Genomic DNA, 18582 nt, shown 5'->3' on the forward strand with positions numbered 1-18582 from the left:
CTGGTAAAAATACACTCACGGAGAGATCTTACACTTCAATGGAATACCTTTGGTCACCCCCAAAAATGCAGAGTTGCCGCATATTTAGGACTTGGTCATGCTCATTAAAACTAGACCGTGGAATAAAGCTTCCAGTTTCGTTTACATATATATTGAAGGGATATACAGGAAATACGTTGGGTTTTTTTCAGTTACGATATACACGGTTTCTCCAGAGTAATCCCCCGCTACAAGAAACTATTTCTTTAGAAATGATTATGTTCGTGCGATCCCCCCTGTGCAAGAAACGATTCCCCCCCCCCCCCCCATAGGCTCTCATGAGTCCATCTTCTACAAGAAACTATCCCCTCCATAGGCTCTCATGAGACCATCTTGTACAAGAAACGATTTCCCCCCCATAGGCTCTCATGAGACCATCGTCTACAAGAAACGATTTCCCCCCAATAGGCTCTCATGAGACCATCTTCTACAAGAAACGATTCCCCCCAATAGGCTCTCATGAGACCGTCTTCTACAAGAAACTATCCCCCCATAGGCTCTCATGAGACCGTCTTCTACAAGAAACTATCCCCCCCATAGGCTCTCATGAGACCATCTTCTACAAGAAACGATTTCCCCCCCATAGGCTCTCATGAGACCATCTTCTACAAGAAACGATTCCCCCCAATAGGCTCTCATGAGACCATCTTCTACAAGAAACTATCCCCCCATAGGCTCTCATGAGACCGTCTTCTACAAGAAACTATCCCCCCCATAGGCTCTCATGAGACCATCTTCTACAAGAAACGATTTCCCCCCCATAGGCTCCCATGAGACCATCTTCTACATGAAAATATCTGTCCTGTCGGCTTTCATCGGCTCAGCCTCTAGAAGAAACGATTTGTCCCCGGGATCACCCTACAACAAGAAATTATTTACCCCGATAGACTTTTTGCTGTTTCCCCTCTACAAGAAACCATTTGCCCCCACATACTCATGAGACCATCTTCTACGAGAAATGACCTGTAGACATTTATGGGATCAGCACTCTACAAGAAATGATTTACCCCCGAAGAATTCCATGGGGTCCCCCTCCCAAGTCAGAATCCCGAATCTGCTCTTTGGAAGTTACGACAGAAAGTACATCAAGCGACACGAGAAATTCGCAGAAAGGGTTGTGGATACATGGAAAGGCCTCCCCGCAGAGGTGAGGGGTAGGTGGCCCCAAGAGGTTCTTATTTGCCGTATATTTCTATGTTCTGAAGGGATTCCTCCCCTATAGTGAACCGCTTTGGTGTAAGGAGAGCGTAGCTCCAGTGGAAGGCCAGGAAACTGGTACCCTGTGCCAATCGCGTGACCCGGAAGTGCTTTAACCAAAAAAAAAGGTAAGAGAATTCGTTTTTTGTTTTTTTACAAAATGGCTGCACTCTCGCTCGCCCCGATTTTTTTGGGATGCGCCAGCAAAACTAAGAAACCTCGACTTAAAATGTTTTAATAAAAACTTCCACAGAGAGGTACAGCCTACTGGACAAACAGCCCTCGAAAATGTGTTGAAACGTAACTCGTACTTCCGCCCTGCAAATTGCGGGTGAATGGAACATTCCAGAGGGATGAGTGGGTGGCAGGCTGGCGGGTGGAGGTGGTTTCCATGACAACCGTGAAGCCAATCAGCACCTTTCAGGCCCTGAAAGTTCCATTAGCGAGGTTCCGGTAGGGGTGGGCGGGGGGAGGTAAATCTTCTGGGATATGCCGAATGGGCAATTCTGAGAGTTGTATGCACAGTTCCTGATTGACTTTACCCCCACGCCTGGTTATTACCCCAGCAGGTGGGTTTGAGTGAAGGCCCGACAAGATAAGACAGATCATTTATTTTTTTACATAGCCGGTGCATTCCGAGCGCAAACGGCGAGCAGACGGCCGTGAGTCACCTGCGTGAGTCAGTGTTTCAGGAATCCTGCCATGTTGGTTTTTAAAAAAAAAAAAAGAAGGTGCAGTCCCTGCACATACAGTATAACACGTGTGCGCTCACACATGCAAACGGCACGGCGTCACCGGAACGAGAAACGCACGCGCTGTGCGGCGCTGCGAGCAGTGTTGTGTGGGCAGCGTCGGCTCCTGCCCCAGCCATCTTACAATAGGGGGGGGGGGGTGGAAGAGACAGGTCCCCGGTCCTGTAAAATCGTACCCCAGGCAGACGAAGCCAACGTCCTTTCTTCCGCTCACGCAACGCCCGGCGTCTAAATCAGTGCGTCATTTCAGAGGGCGCTATAGACACCCCCTTTTGTGTCTAAAGCCCTCTCCCGCCTTAAACCTTTCTCACCGACTGCCCCACACCTCGGGAATGCCCTTCCCCTCAGTACCCGACTAGCACCCTCTCTATCCACCTTTAAGACCCACCTTAAGACACACTTGCTTAAAGAAGCGTACGAGGAGCTCCGTGGCTGATAATTAACACCTCATACATAAAGCTTGGCCCCCTGCAGACGCACTTACCAGCACGCCCTCCTGCTGTCTCTGTACGTTCTTCCTACCAATTAGAGTGTAAGCTCTTCGGAGCAGGGACTCCCTTTGCCTCGAGTTGTCAGTTACCTGCTGTGCTTCTCACTGTTTGTCGTTTATTTACACTCGTATTGTCATGTTGTAAGGCGCTGCGTATAGTGTCGGCGCTATATATATTACGTCGCGGGCCCGGTCTCCGGAGCTGCGGCTTGTCGCTTTTTTCGCCCGAGGCCGGAGCCTGGCTGCGTCTGCATTTCTGACACACACGGTCACGCCAAGTTGGCGATTCCAGTGACGAAAGTTTGCTGGGTCAGGGGAGCAAAATACACGATTTACTCGTACATAGGGGGGTCAATTAAGATGGAAATCTGGTGGAAGGTGGCAATATTTTGCCGGATTGGAGCAGCCTTGTGGCCGACCTTTTGCCGTTTCCAATGGTAGCCTTTACGCAAATGGCAAAACGGCCATCCTGATAGGTAACATGGTCTATTGTTACAGTTTGCAGCTCAAACTGCTGGGAACGTTGGCAACAAATGATCACAAACAGGAAAGTGTTGCAAAGATCTTGCACTGCTGGGGGGAGGTGGGATAAACCGGCTATAGAAATCAAAGGATGCTCAGTGTCTAAAAAGGGCATTAAAGCAGCAGTCCTTGCTGCGTTTCCTCCCCCTCCCCCCCCTGTAATATGTGCATCAATACAATCCACACAATGATCAGTAATTAGCTCAGTTGCCGATCGATCCGGTCTCCTGTGATAGATCGGCGAAGATGGGGTTCACTAAATGTCTATCAGTGCAGCAGAAGAGGACCAAAGATGCCAAGTTCTGTGGGGGGGGGATCATGTGACCAGGCAGTCACTAGGTACAATCGTTGCGCTGCTAGAGAGAGGGCGGGGCTCAAAAAGGGGGTGTGTGCCAGAGCCTGTTTCAGAAGAGGAAGGGGATGTGACTTGGTAAATGGTTGCTATAGAAACAAAAAATGCTTGTTACATGATAACACGTTAAAAATGCCAGTCAGAGTTGTAATTATTAAAGAAAACCACACACCCGTAGGATATTGCTTAACCTGCAAGCTTTAAGAGTTGAATTTATAAAAAAGGTAGTAGGTATCATCTAATGCTACAGAACGGATTTATTTAGGGGAAACACACCTGTAGGGTATTGCATCTCTTTAAAGGGTGTAGGAGTCCCTGGTGTGTAAGACCCTCTTAAAACCTATGCTGACCCCTCTGGCAGTGATTTAGATTTTCCCCGGGATAGGGGAAGACCCTCACCATGCAAGGGAGGACCCCCGCACCCCGGGAAGCAGCATCCAAGCGGGGGTCCGCAGGCTCCAGGCTGCAAGTCGGACGCGGGGAAGGGGTTGTATATCGTGATAGGTAAGCTGCCCGGCCAGCAGGGAGCTAATATTGGGGGAAGTCCAAAGGGCCGGGGCCTGTCCTTCCGGACCCAATCTCGCCCCGCAATGACAGTGCCCCGCGCAGTCCCACGTACACATGCTCTCATCCGCCCCACTAATATCCTGTTACGTCCATGCTATCCCCCAAATAGGCAATGGATGGGAGGTGCGTGTCCCTGGTGCCTGTGTATTAGGAGGGGGTGAGGGGTACGTGTCCCTGATGCCTGTGTATTAGGCGCGGGTGAGAGGTACGTGTCCCTGATGCCTGTGTATTAGGAGGGGGTGAGGGGTACGTGTCCCTGATGCCTGTGTATTAGGAGGGGGTGAGAGGTACGTGTCCCTGATGTCTGTGTATTAGGAGGGGGTGAGAGGTATGTGTCCCTGATGTCTGTGTATTAGGAGGGGGTGAGAGGTACGTGTCCCTGATGTCTGTGTATTAGGAGGGGGTGAGAGGTACGTGTCCCTGATGTCTGTGTATTAGGAGGGGGTGAGAGGTATGTATCCCTGATGTCTGTGTATTAGGAGTGGGCGTGAGGTACGTGTCCCTGATGTCTCTGTATTAGGAGGGGGTGAGAGGTACGTGTCCCTGATGCCTGTGTATTAGGAGGGGGTGAGAGGTACGTGTCCCTGATGCCTGTGTATTAGGAGGGGGTGAGATGTACGTGTCCCTGATGCCTGTGTATTAGGAGGGGGTGAGAGGTACGTGTCCCTGATGCCTGTGTATTAGGAGGGGGTGAGAGGTACGTGTCCCTGATGCCTGTGTATGGGGAGGGGGTGAGAGGTACGTGTCCCTGATGCCTGTGTATTAGGAGGGGGTGAGAGGTACGTGTCCCTGATGTCTGTGTATTAGGAGGGGGTGAGAGGTATGTGTTCCTGATGCCTGTGTATTAGGAGGGGGTGAGAGGTACGTGCCCCTGATGTCTGTGTATTAGGAGGGGGTGAGAGGTACGCGTCCCTGATGACTGTGTATTAGGAGGGGGTGAGAGGTACGTGTGCCTGATATCTGTGTATTAGGAGAGGGTGAGAGGTACGTGTCCCTGATGCCTGTGTATTAGGAGAGGGTGAGAGGTACGTGTCCCTGATGTCTGTGTATTAGGAGGGGTTGAGAGGTACGTATCCCTGATGCCTGTGTATTAGGCGGGGGTGAGAGGTACGTGTCCCTGATGCCTGTGTATTAGGAGGGGGTGAGAGGTACGTGTCCCTGATGCCTGTGTATTAGGAGGGGGTGAGAGGTACGTGTCCCTGATGCCTGTGTATTAGGAGGGGGTGAGAGGTACGTGTCCCTGATGCCTGTGTATTAGGAGGGGGTGAGAGGTACGTGTCCCTGATGCCTGTGTATTAGGAGGGGGTGAGAGGTACGTGTGCCTGATATCTGTGTATTAGGAGAGGGTGAGAGCTACGTGTCCCTGATGCCTGTGTATTAGGAGGGGGTGAGAGGTACGTGTCCCTGATGCCTGTGTATTAGGAGGGGGTGAGAGGTACGTGTCCCTGATGCCTGTGTATTAGGAGGGGGTGAGAGGTACGTGTGCCTGATATCTGTGTATTAGGAGAGGGTGAGAGGTACGTGTCCCTGATGCCTGTGTATTAGGAGGGGGTGAGAGGTACGTGTGCCTGATATCTGTGTATTAGGAGAGGGTGAGAGGTACGTGTCCCTGATGCCTGTGTATTAGGAGAGGGTGAGAGGTACGTGTCCCTGATGTCTGTGTATTAGGAGGGGTTGAGAGGTACGTATCCCTGATGCCTGTGTATTAGGCGGGGGTGAGAGGTACGTGTCCCTGATGCCTGTGTATTAGGCGGGGGTGAGAGGTACGTGTCCCTGATGCCTGTGTATTAGGAGGGGGTGAGAGGTACGTGTCCCTGATGCCTGTGTATTAGGAGGGGGTGAGAGGTACGTGTCCCTGATGCCTGTGTATTAGGAGGGGGTGAGAGGTACGTGTCCCTGATGCCTGTGTATTAGGAGGGGGTGAGAGGTACGTGTCCCTGATGCCTGTGTATTAGGAGGGGGTGAGAGGTACGTGTCCCTGATGCCTGTGAATTAGGAGGGGGTGAGAGGTACGTGTCCCTGATGCCTGTGTATTAGGAGGGGGTGAGAGGTACGTGTCCCTGATGCCTGTGTATTAGGAGGGGGTGAGAGGTACGTGACCCTGATGCCTGTGTATTAGGAGGAGGTGAGAGGTACGTGTCCCTGATGCCTGTGTATTAGGAGGGGGTGAGAGGTACATGTCCCTGATGCCTATGTGTTAGGAGGGGGTGAGAGGTACGAGTCCCTGATGCCTGTGTATTAGGAGGGGGTGAGAGGTACGTGTCCCTGATGCCTGTGTATTAGGAGGGGGTGAGAGGTGCGTGTCCCTGATGCCTGTGTATTAGGAGGGGGTGAGAGGTACGTGTCCCTGATGCCTGTGTATTAGGAGGGGGTGAGAGGTACGTGTCCCTGATGCCTGTGAATTAGGAGGGGGTGAGAGGTACGTGTCCCTGATGCCTGTGTATTAGGAGGGGTGAGAGGTACGTGTCCCTGATGCCTGTGTATTAGGAGGGGGTGAGAGGTACGTGTCCCTGATGCCTGTGTATTAGGAGGGGGTGAGAGGTACGTGTCCCTGATGTCTGTGTATTAGGAGGGGGTGAGAGGTACGTGTCCCTGATGCCTGTGTATTAGGAGGGGGTGAGAGTATGTGTCCCTGATGCCTGTGTATTAGGAGGGGGTGAGAGGTACGTGTCCCTGATGCCTGTGTATTAGGAGGGGGTGAGAGGTACGTGTCCCTGATGTCTGTGTATTAGGAGGGGGTGAGAGGTGTGTCCCTGATGCCTGTGTATTAGGAGGGGGTGAGAGGTACGTGTCCCTGATGCCTGTGTATTAGGAGGGGGTGAGAGGTACGTGTCCCTGATGCCTGTGTATTAGGAGGGGGTGAGAGGTACGTGTCCCTGATGCCTGTGTATTAGGAGGGGGTGAGAGGTACGTGTCCCTGATGTCTGTGTATTAGGAGGGGGTGAGAGGTACGTGTCCCTGATGCCTGTGTATTAGGAGGGGGTGAGAGGTATGTGTCCCTGATGCCTGTGTATTAGGAGGGGGTGAGAAGTACGTGTCCCTGATGCCTGTGTATTAGGAGGGGGTGAGATGTACGTGTCCCTGATGCCTGTGTATTAGGAGGGGGTGAGAGATACGTGTCCCTGATGCCTGTGTATTAGGAGGGGGTGAGAGGTACGTGTCCCTGATGCCTGTGTATTAGGAGGGGGTGAGAGGTACGTGTCCCTGATGCCTGTGTATTAGGAGGGGGTGAGAGGTACGTGTCCCTGATGCCTGTGTATTAGGAGGGGGTGAGAGGTACGTGTCCCTGATGCCTGTGTATTAGGAGGGGGTGAGAGGTACGTGTCCCTGATGCCTGTGAATTAGGAGGGGGTGAGAGGTACGTGTCCCTGATGCCTGTGTATTAGGAGGGAGTGAGAGGTGCGTGTCCCTGATGTCTGTGTATTAGGAGGGGGTGAGAGGTACGTGTCCCTGATGCCTGTGTATTAGGAGGGGTGAGAGGTACGTGTCCCTGATGCCTGTGTATTAGGAGGGGGTGAGAGGTACGTGTCCCTGATGCCTGTGTATTAGGAGGGGGTGAGAGGTACGTGTCCCTGATGTCTGTGTATTAGGAGGGGGTGAGAGGTACGTGTCCCTGATGCCTGTATATTAGGAGGGGGTGAGAGGTACGTGTCCCTGATGCCTGTGTATTAGGAGGGGGTGAGAGGTACGTGTCCCTGATGCCTGTGTATTAGGAGGGGGTGAGAGGTACGTGTCCCTGATGTCTCTGTATTAGGAGGGGGTGAGAGGTACGTGTCCCTGATGCCTGTGTATTAGGAGGGGGTGAGAGGTACGTGTCCCTGATGCCTGTGTATTAGGAGGGGGTGAGAGGTACGTGTCCCTGATGTCTGTGTATTAGGAGGGGGTGAGAGGTACGTGTCCCTGATGCCTGTGTATTAGGAGGGGGTGAGAGGTACGTGTCCCTGATGTCTGTGTATTAGGAGGGGGTGAGAGGTACGTGTCCCTGATGCCTGTGTATTAGGAGGGGGTGAGAGGTACGTGTCCCTGATGTCTGTGTATTAGGAGGGGGTGAGAGGTACGTGTCCCTGATGTCTGTGTATTAGGAGGTGGTGAGAGGTACGTGACCCTGATGTCTCTGTATTAGGAGTGGGCGTGAGGTACGTGTCCCTGATGTCTGTGTATTAGGAGGGGGTGAGACAGGTGTGTCCCTGATGCCTGTGTATTAGGAGTGGGTGAGAGGTACGTGTCCCTGATGTCTGTGTATTAGGAGGGGGTGAGAGGTACGTGTCCCTGATGCCTGTGTATTAGGAGGGGGTGAGAGGTACGTGTCCCTGATGTCTCTGTATTAGGAGTGGGCGTGAGGTACGTGTCCCTGATGTCTCTGTATTAGGAGGGGGTGAGAGGTACGTGTCCCTGATGTCTGTGTATTAGGAGGGGGGAGAGGTAAGTGTCCCTGATGTCTGTGTATTAGGAGGGGGTGAGAGGTACGTGTCCCTGATGCCTGTGTATTAGGAGGGGGTGAGAGGTACGTGTCCCTGATGTCTGTGTATTAGGAGGGGGTGAGAGGTATGTATCCCTGATGTCTGTGTATTAGGAGTGGGCATGAGGTACGTGTCCCTGATGTCTCTGTATTAGGAGGGGGTGAGAGGTACGTGTCCCTGATGCCTGTGTATTAGGAGGGGTGTGAGAGGTACGTGTCCCTGATGCCTGTGTATTAGGAGGGGGTGAGATGTACGTGTCCCTGATGTCTGTGTATTAGGAGGGGGTGAGAGGTACGTGTCCCTGATGTCTGTGTATTAGGAGGGGGTGAGAGGTATGTGTCCCTGATGCCTGTGTATTAGGAGGGGGTGAGATGTACGTGTCCCTGATGTCTGTGTATTAGGAGGGGGTGAGAGGTACGTGTCCCTGATGCCAGTGTATTAGGAGGGGGTGAGAGGTACGTGTCCCTGATGCCTGTGTATTAGGAGGGGGTGAGAGGTATGTGTCCCTGATGTCTGTGTATTAGGAGGGGGTGAGAGGTACGTGTCCCTGATGTCTGTGTATTAGGGTGAGAGGTACGTGTCCCTGATGTCTCTGTATTAGGAGGGGGTGAGAGGTACGTGTCCCTGATGTCTCTGTATTAGGAGGGGGTGAGAGGTACGTGTCCCTGATGCCTGTGTATTAGGAGGGGGTGAGAGGTACGTGTCCCTGATGCCTGTGTATTAGGAGGGGGTGAGAGGTACGTGTCCCTGATGCCTGTGTATTAGGAGGGGGTGAGAGGTGCGTGTCCCTCATGTCTGTGTATTAGGAGGGGGTGAGAGGTGCGTGTCCCTGATGCCTGTGTATTAGGAGGGGGTGAGAGGTGCGTGTCCCTGATGCCTGTGTATTAGGAGGGGGTGAGAGGTACGTGTCTGGGAAGTCTCCTCCTGGCCCTTGGCAGGTCTCCCGATGGTTTGGGTTTCACACCCCGTGTGAACGTCACACACTCGCCCCATCAGAGAGCTCTGCGGTTTCCGCTTTATGGCGAGAGGTGTGACAATGTTACCCACACAGCCCCCCCCCCCCCCACGCCCCCCCCTCGCTCCACATCTGGATTTAACCCTGGCGGCTGCTGGTGTGGGACCGCACACCTCACCATGCAACATTTTAACTCCTTTCCAAAACATCCGTACCATATTTATACTATAACACAGCCGTGCTCAGCGTGGAATACCACGGCACATGTGGAGTACCACTATTCACTTACACAACCAGCGTACCACTATTCACTTACACACCCAGCGTACCACTATTCACTTACACACCCAGCGTACCACTATTCTTTTCACTTACACACCCAGCGTACCTCTATTCTTTTCATTTACACACCCAGCGTACCACTATTCTTTTCACTTACACACCCAGCGTACCACTTTTCTTTTCATTTACACACCCAGCGTACCACTATTCACTTACACACCCAGCGTACCACTATTCACTTACACACCCAGCGTACCACTATTCTTTTCACTTACACACCCAGCGTACCTCTATTCTTTTCATTTACACACCCAGCGTACCACTATTCTTTTCACTTACACACCCAGCGTACCACTTTTCTTTTCATTTACACACCCAGCGTACCACTATTCTTTTCACTTACACACCCAGCGTACCACTATTCTTTTCACTTACACACCCAGCGTACCACTATTCTATTCATTTACACACCCAGCGTACCACTATTCTTTTCACTTACACACCCAGCGTACCACTATTCTTTTCACTTACACACCCAGCGTACCACTATTCTTTTCATTTACACACCCAGCGTACCACTATTCACTTACACACCCAGCGTACCACTATTCTTTTCACTTACACACCCAGCGTACCACTATTCTTTTCACTTACACACCCAGCGTACCACTATTCTTTTCACTTACACACCCAGCGTACCACTATTCTTTTCACTTACACACCCAGCGTACCACTATTCACTTACACACCCAGCGTACCACTATTCTTTTCACTTACACACCCAGCGTACCACTATTCACTTACACACCCAGCGTACCACTATTCTTTTCACTTACACACCCAGCGTACCACTATTCACTTACACACCCAGCGTACCACTATTCTTTTCACTTACACACCCAGCGTACCACTATTCTTTTCACTTACACACCCAGCGTACCACTATTGTTTTCATTTACACACCCAGCGTACCACTATTCTTTTCACTTACACACCCAGCGTACCACTATTCTTTTCACTTACACACCCAGCGTACCACTATTCTTTTCATTTACACACCCAGCGTACCACTATTCTTTTCACTTACACACCCAGCGTACCACTATTCTTTTCACTTACACACCCAGCGTACCACTATTCTTTTCATTTACACACCCAGCGTACCACTATTCTTTTCACTTACACACCCAGCGTACCACTATTCTTTTCATTTACACACCCAGCGTACCACTATTCTTTTCACTTACACACCCAGCGTACCACTATTCTTTTCACTTACACACCCAGCGTACCACTATTCTATTCATTTACACACCCAGCGTACCACTATTCTTTTCACTTACACACCCAGCATACCACTATTCTTTTCATTTACACACCCAGCGTACCACTATTCACTTACACACCCAGCGTACCACTATTCTTTTCACTTACACACCCAGCGTACCACTATTCTTTTCACTTACACACCCAGCGTACCACTATTCTTTTCACTTACACACCCAGCGTACCACTATTCTTTTCACTTACACACCCAGCGTACCACTATTCACTTACACACCCAGCGTACCACTATTCACTTACACACCCAGCGTACCACTATTCTTTTCATTTACACACCCAGCGTACCACTATTCTTTTCACTTACACACCCAGCGCACCACTATTCTTTTCACTTACACACCCAGCGTACCACTATTCTTTTCACTTACACACCCAGCGTACCACTATTCTTTTCATTTACACACCCAGCGTACCACTATTCTTTTCATTTACACACCCAGCGTACCACTATTCTTTTCATTTACACACCCAGCGTACCACTATTTTTTTCATTTACACACCCAGCGTACCACTATTCTTTTCACTTACACACCCAGCGTACCACTATTCTTTTCACTTACACACCCAACGTACCACTATTCTTTTCATTTACACACCCAGCGTACCACTATTCTTTTCACTTACACACCTAACGTACCACTATTCTTTTCATTTACACACCCAGCGTACCACTATTCTTTTCACTTACACACCCAACGTACCACTATTCTTTTCATTTACACACCCAGCGTACCACTATTCTTTTTGTTTTGCTTATAGACGTACAATTCCACTTTAGATAGAGGTCGGTGGAAAGATAGGAAGAGGTAGGTAGTTGGGTAGCTGGAGAGAGGTAGATAGAAAGATATACAAAGGTAGGTAGTTGGGTAGATAGATAGAGGTAGGTAAATGGAGAGGCAGAGTTAGGTGGAGAGATAGGTTGGTAGAGATCGGTAGATAGAAAGATATTGAGATCAGTAAATCTAGAGATCTAGAGTAGAAAGATGTAGGGAGGTAGGTGGGTAGCTGAAGAGGTGGGTACGTATAAAGATCTAGACAAGTAGCTACATGTAGGTAGAGATGGGTATGCAGGTAGGTGGAGAGATGGGTAGAGAGAGAGAGAGAAAGATAGAAAGATGTAGGAAGGTAGGTAGATCGAGGGGTAGGTGGAGAGGTAATTATAGTGAGGGGTAAGTAGATGGAGAGGTAGTTGGGTAGAGAGAACGGTAGGTAGAGGTATGTAGAGGTAAGGTAGGTGGACGGATGGGTAGTTAGAGTGGTAGGTAGAGAGGTAGTTATAGGGAGCAGTAGGTAGAAATGTAGGTAGAGGTAGTTAGATATAAAGTTAGTTAAGTAGAGAGAGGTAGGTAGAGACAAAGATAGTTTGATGGAGAGAGTGGTAGGTAGATACAAAGGTAGGTAGGTAGAGAGAACGGTAGGTGGATACAAAGGTAGTTGGGTAGAGAGAACGGTAGGTAGAGAGAACAGTAGGTAGATATAATGGTAGGTAGGTAGTTTGAACGGTAGGTAGATACAAAGGAAGTTAGGTAGAGAGAGGTAGGTAGATACAAAGGTAGTTGGGTAGAGAGAACGGTAGGTAGATAGAGAGAATGGTAGTTAGATACAAAGGTAGGTAGAGAGAACGGTAGGTAGATACAAAGGTCGGTAGATGGAGGAAGAAGTTGGCAGATAAATAAAAAGATAGGTAGGTGGAGGGGTAATTAGAGTGGTAGGTAGCTAGAGAGGTAGTTACAGGGAGCGGTAGGTAGATGGAGGGAGAAGTTTATAGAGGGAACGGTATGTGAAGTGGTAGGTAGATAGACAGGTCGATATGTATACACCGCAGCGTACAGAACCATACGCACCTAACCCTAAACATGCGACACAGGTAACCCTGCCCCTGCAGAGCTTGCGCTCGGAAACACGGGGACTCGTTACCCGCACCCGCAGAAGAATGGGTGGGGGGGGGGGTGCTGTGACAACGAGACGCCCTGTGGGAGAGACACAAAGTTTCCAGGAGCGTCTGCACGCAGGTGAGAAGCACTGACGGGATGTCAACGCGTTTCGCACGCAACCGAGCTTCATCAGGGGTTTGAAGAGTGCCTGAGACAGTAGGGCGGAGGTTTCTGCCCCGGGCAGCTTGCAATCTAGGAGCAGGAGTTGAGGCACGAGAAAATAGCGTGCGACTTTCTCAGCCAGGGGTTTGGCTAGAGACATTGACGTGGCTTTGAAGCCAATAAAAGTAACCCTTTCAGCGCTGGTGATGGGGGGTGTTCTAGGACAGTGATGGCGGCAGGGCAGTTGGCTACCAGGACAGTTCGCCAGCGCAGCTGACCCAAGGAGTCTGGGGGATTCCAGGCCATTTTAGGAAATGCCTATAACTGCAATTTATGAACCTTAACCCTAAAAAACCTAATCGCTAGCCCATAATATTCCTAACCTTAACCCCTAACCCCAATTCTAACCGTAACCCCTAACCCTAATTCTAACCTTAACCCCTAACCCCAATTCTAACCTTAACCCCTATTCTAACCTTAACCCCTAACCCTAATTCTAACCTTAACCCCTAACCCCAATTCTAACATTAACCCCTAACCCTAATTCTAACCTTAACCCCTAACTCTAACCTTAACGTCTAACCCTATTTCTAACCGTAACACCTAACCTTAACCCCTAACCCTAATTCTCACCTTAACCCCTAACCGTAATTCTAACCTTAACCCCTAACACTAATTCTAACCTTAACCCCTAATTCTAACCTTAACCTCTAACCCTATTTCTAACCGTAACCCCTAACCTTAACCCCTAACCCTTATTCTAACCTTAACCCCTAACTCTAATTCTAACCATAACCCCTAATTCTAACCTTAACCTCTAACCCTATTTCTAACCGTAACCCCTAACACTAACCCCTAACCTTAACCCCTAACCCTTATTCTAACCTTAATCCCTAACTCTAATTCTAACCATAACCCCTAATTCTAACCTTAATCCCTAACCCTAATTGTAACCTTAACCCCAACCCTAAACTTAACCCATAACCATAATTCTAACCTTAACCCCTAACCTTAACCCATAATCCTAACCGTAACCACTAACCCTAATTCTAACCTTAACCCACAACCCTAATTCTAACCTTAACCCCTAACCTTCAACCCTGCGGTCGAAATGGCCATGGCGAATTGTCCCACCGCGGCCAAAACGGTCCGTGCCGAATAGCCCCATTCCCCTGCCGGGCCCCCGGCTGCGTATTTCACCGACAAGACGTACATCTGGATGATAACGGCAACGGGTCCCCCGTTCATCCAACATCGGACATGAAATAGCGCTTGCGTTTTGGTAAACGCGCTTCGCGGCTCTTGCCGACATTTACCATCTTCCCGAATAGCGGTTAACCCCTTCACACATCGCAGGCTCCAAGGGGTTTAATAATAGCGGGTTTTCTTTTTTTTTAACAACACCAGGGCCCCTTACAGCTGAAAAGGAACACGTTTAGGATGGAGGAATTCCTGTAAGAACACTTGTTTGTCCCATTGAAGTCCTTGGGGTCCCATTATGGTGGAAGAGGCTTTTAAATTGTTAATCCCTTTGAACTCTGTGGGGGCAATTAGTGTGTGAAAGAGACAGACCCTAATTAACTGCAAGGAAGGCTGGTAATTAAGTGAGTGATCTGGACTTTTAAAAGGATGATCCTATTTGGATTGTGTAGGAGAAGCGGTATGCATATAAGAGGGCAATTGTGGGTTTGAAGAGGATAATCCTATATACGTGTTGCTGGGCAAATATCGTGTCTAGGAGGGCGATCCTATTGAATTCTCTAGGGAAAGGAGCAAGTGACGGGTAATAGGGTTTGACTGATCCCAGGCAGTATATAGTGTCCTGAGCGCGTGGGGGGGACACACGCTTAATAATCCCCCAAACTGTGTGACCGATCCCAGGCAGTATATAGTGTCCTGAGCACGTGGGGGGAACACACGCTTAATAATCCCCAAACTGTGTGACCAATCCCAGGCAGTATATAGTGTCCTGAGCGCGTGGGTGGAACACACGCTTAATAATCCCCCAAACTGTGTGACCGATCCCAGGCAGTATATAGTGTCCTGAGCGCGTGGGGGGAACACACGCTTAATAATCCCCCAAACTGTGTGCCCGATCCCAGGCAGTATATAGTGTCCTGAGCGCGTGGGGGGAACACACGCTTAATAATCCCCCAAACTGTGTGACCGATCCCAAGCAGTATATAGTGTCCTGAGCGCGTTGGGGGGGAACACACGCTTAATAAACCCCCAACTGTGTGCCCGATCCCAGGCAGTATATAGTGTCCTGAGCACGTGGGGGGAACACACGCTTAATAATCCCCAAACTGTGTGACCAATCCCAGGCAGTATATAGTGTCCTGAGCGCGTGGGTGGAACACACGCTTAATAATCCCCCAAACTGTGTGACCGATCCCAGGCAGTATATAGTGTCCTGAGCGCGTGGGGGGAACACACGCTTAATAATCCCCCAAACTGTGTGCCCGATCCCAGGCAGTATATAGTGTCCTGAGCGCGTGGGGGGAACACACGCTTAATAATCCCCCAAACTGTGTGCCCGATCCCAGGCAGTATATAGTGTCCTGAGCGTGTGGGGGGAACACACGCTTAATAATCCCCCAAACTGTGTGCCGATCCCAGGCAGTATATAGTGTCCTGAGCGCGTGGGGGGAACGCACGCTTAATAATCCCCCAAACTGTGTGACCGATCCCAGGTAGTATATAGTGTCCTGAGCGCGTGGGGGGGAACACACGCTTAATAAACCCCCAAACTGTGTGCCGATCCCAGGCAGTATATAGTGTCCTGAGCGCGTGGGGGGGACACACGCTTAATAATCCCCCAAACTGTGTGACCGATCCGAGGCAGTATATAGTGTCCTGAGCGCGTGGGGGGGAACACACGCTTAATAATCCCCCAAACTGTGTGACCGATCCCAGGCAGTATATAGTGTCCTGAGCGCGTGGGGGGAACACACGCTTAATAATCCCCCAAACTGTGTGCCCGATCCCAGGCAGTATATAGTGTCCTGAGCGTGTGGGGGCAACACACGCTTAATAATCCCCCAAACTGTGTGCCGATCCCAGGCAGTATATAGTGTCCTGAGCGCGTGGGGGGAACACACGCTTAATAATCTCCCAAACTGTGTGACCAATCCCAGGCAGTATATAGTGTCCTGAGCTCGTGGGGGGAACACACGCTTAATAATCCCCCAAACTGTGTGCCCGATCCCAGGCAGTATATAGTGTCCTGAGCATGTGGGGGGAACACACGCTTAATAATCCCCCAAACTGTGTGACCGATCCCAGGCAGTATATAGTGTCCTGAGCGCGTGGGGGGAACACACGCTTAATAATCTCCCAAACTGTGTGACCAATCCCAGGCAGTATATAGTGTCCTGAGCTCGTGGGGGGAACACACGCTTAATAATCCCCCAAACTGTGTGCCCGATCCCAGGCAGTATATAGTGTCCTGAGCATGTGGGGGGAACACACGCTTAATAATCCCCCAAACTGTGTGCCGATCCCAGGCAGTATATAGTGTCCTGAGCGCGTGGGGGGAACGCACGCTTAATAATCCCCCAAACTGTGTGACCGATCCCAGGCAGTATATAGTGTCCTGAGCGCGTGGGTGGGAACACACGCTTAATAAACCCCCAAACTGTGTGCCGATCCCAGGCAGTATATAGTGTCCTGAGCGCGTGGGGGGGACACACGCTTAATAATCCCCCAAACTGTGTGACCGATCCCAGGCAGTATATAGTGTCCTGAGCGCGTGGGGGGGAACACACGCTTAATAATCCCCCAAACTGTGTGACCGATCCCAGGCAGTATATAGTGTCCTGAGCGCGTGGGGGGAACACACGCTTAATAATCCCCCAAACTGTGTGCCCGATCCCAGGTAGTATATAGTGTCCTGAGCGTGTGGGGGGAACACACGCTTAATAATCCCCAAACTGTGTGCCGATCCCAGGCAGTATATAGTGTCCTGAGCGCGTGGGGGGAACGCACGCTTAATAATCCCCCAAACTGTGTGACCGATCCCAGGCAGTATATAGTGTCCTGAGCGCGTGGGGGGAACACACGCTTAATAATCCCCCAAACTGTGTGCCCGATCCCAGGCAGTATATAGTGTCCTGAGCGTGTGGGGGGAACACACGCTTAATAATCCCCCAAACTGTGTGAGCGATCCCAGGCAGTATATAGTGTCCTGAGCGCGTGGGGGGAACACAGGCTTAATAATCCCCCAAACTGTGTGCCTAATCCCAGGCAGTATATAGTGTCCTGAGCGCGTGGGGGGGAACACAAACTTAATAAGGCCCCAAATTGCCCCTCAGTGTGTGCAGGCAGCATGGGGGGGGTATAGCTGTCACTGACTGCTGTTGCTTACAAAGTCACGTCCCACAATGCCTTGCTGCGGTGGCTGCAAAGCATTGTGGGACGCTCCTGCTGTCAGTGACAGCTACAGCCCCCCGCGCTAAGGTGCAATTTGGGGCCTTACTAGGTGCGCTGCCCCCACACGGGCTCAGGAAACCGCCATACTGCCCCGGGTGATCCTATTAAAGTTTTTATAGGGACAACTGATGTATGACAGCGGGTGATCCTATTGAATATTATAGGGACTATATGAAAAAGGGTGATCCTATTAAAGTTTATTTACAGATGTGTTTTGAGCGAACCCCTTGGAAGCACCTTACAAACCCCCTGCTGGGAAGGGGATCCCTGCATACTGATGTTTGCAAACAGGGGGGCTTATAGATGACATTGGGGCATCTGGTGTGTGTTAAAGGGGGACCCTATTAAAACTTTTAGGAGCAAATGCTGTATGTAATAGGAAAATGGTCCTATTTAAACTATATCTGATGGATGAAAGAGGGTGAACCTATCGAACGTTATAGGGGCAAATGATGTATGAAAGAATGTGATCCTATTAGATTATAGGGGCAAATGATATATGAAAGAATGTGATCCTATTAGATTATAGGGGACAATTATATATGAAAGAATGTGATCCTATTAGATTATAGGGGAAAATTATATATGAAAGAATGTGATCCTATTAGATTATAGGGGGAAATTATATATGAAAGAGGGTGATCCTATTCAATTTTATTGGGGCACATGATGTTTGAAAGAGGCCAATAACCCTATTACAGTTTTTTAGGGCCAAATGATGCATGACAGAGCGTAATCAGTTAGAATAGAATAGGGACAACTTAAGTTTGCAAGAAAGTGATCATATTAAAGTCTATAGGGTCAAGCGATCTGTTTTAAGAGTGGTCCTATACATGATTTTGGGGGTATCTGATGTATGAAAGCGGATGATCCTTATTGAGGTTTTTTGGGGGGACAACTGAGAGTGTGATCCTACTAAAGTTTATAGGGGCAAATGATGTATGGAAGAGGGGGGTCTTTATAGAGGATTATAGGGACAACATGTTTGTAAGAAAGTGTTCCTATTAATGTCCATATGGGCAAGTGGTCTGTTTAAGAGAGCTGCTCTTATACACGACATTGGGGGCATGTAATGGATGTAACATGGTGATCCTACTGTTCTTTATAGGAACAAATGATGTTATGTAAGAGGCTGATGATCCGACTTTAAGCTTA

The sequence above is a fragment of the Ascaphus truei genome, chromosome 23 (genome assembly GCF_040206685.1).
Source record: "Ascaphus truei isolate aAscTru1 chromosome 23, aAscTru1.hap1, whole genome shotgun sequence".
In the NCBI taxonomy this organism is placed as follows: domain Eukaryota; kingdom Metazoa; phylum Chordata; class Amphibia; order Anura; family Ascaphidae; genus Ascaphus; species Ascaphus truei.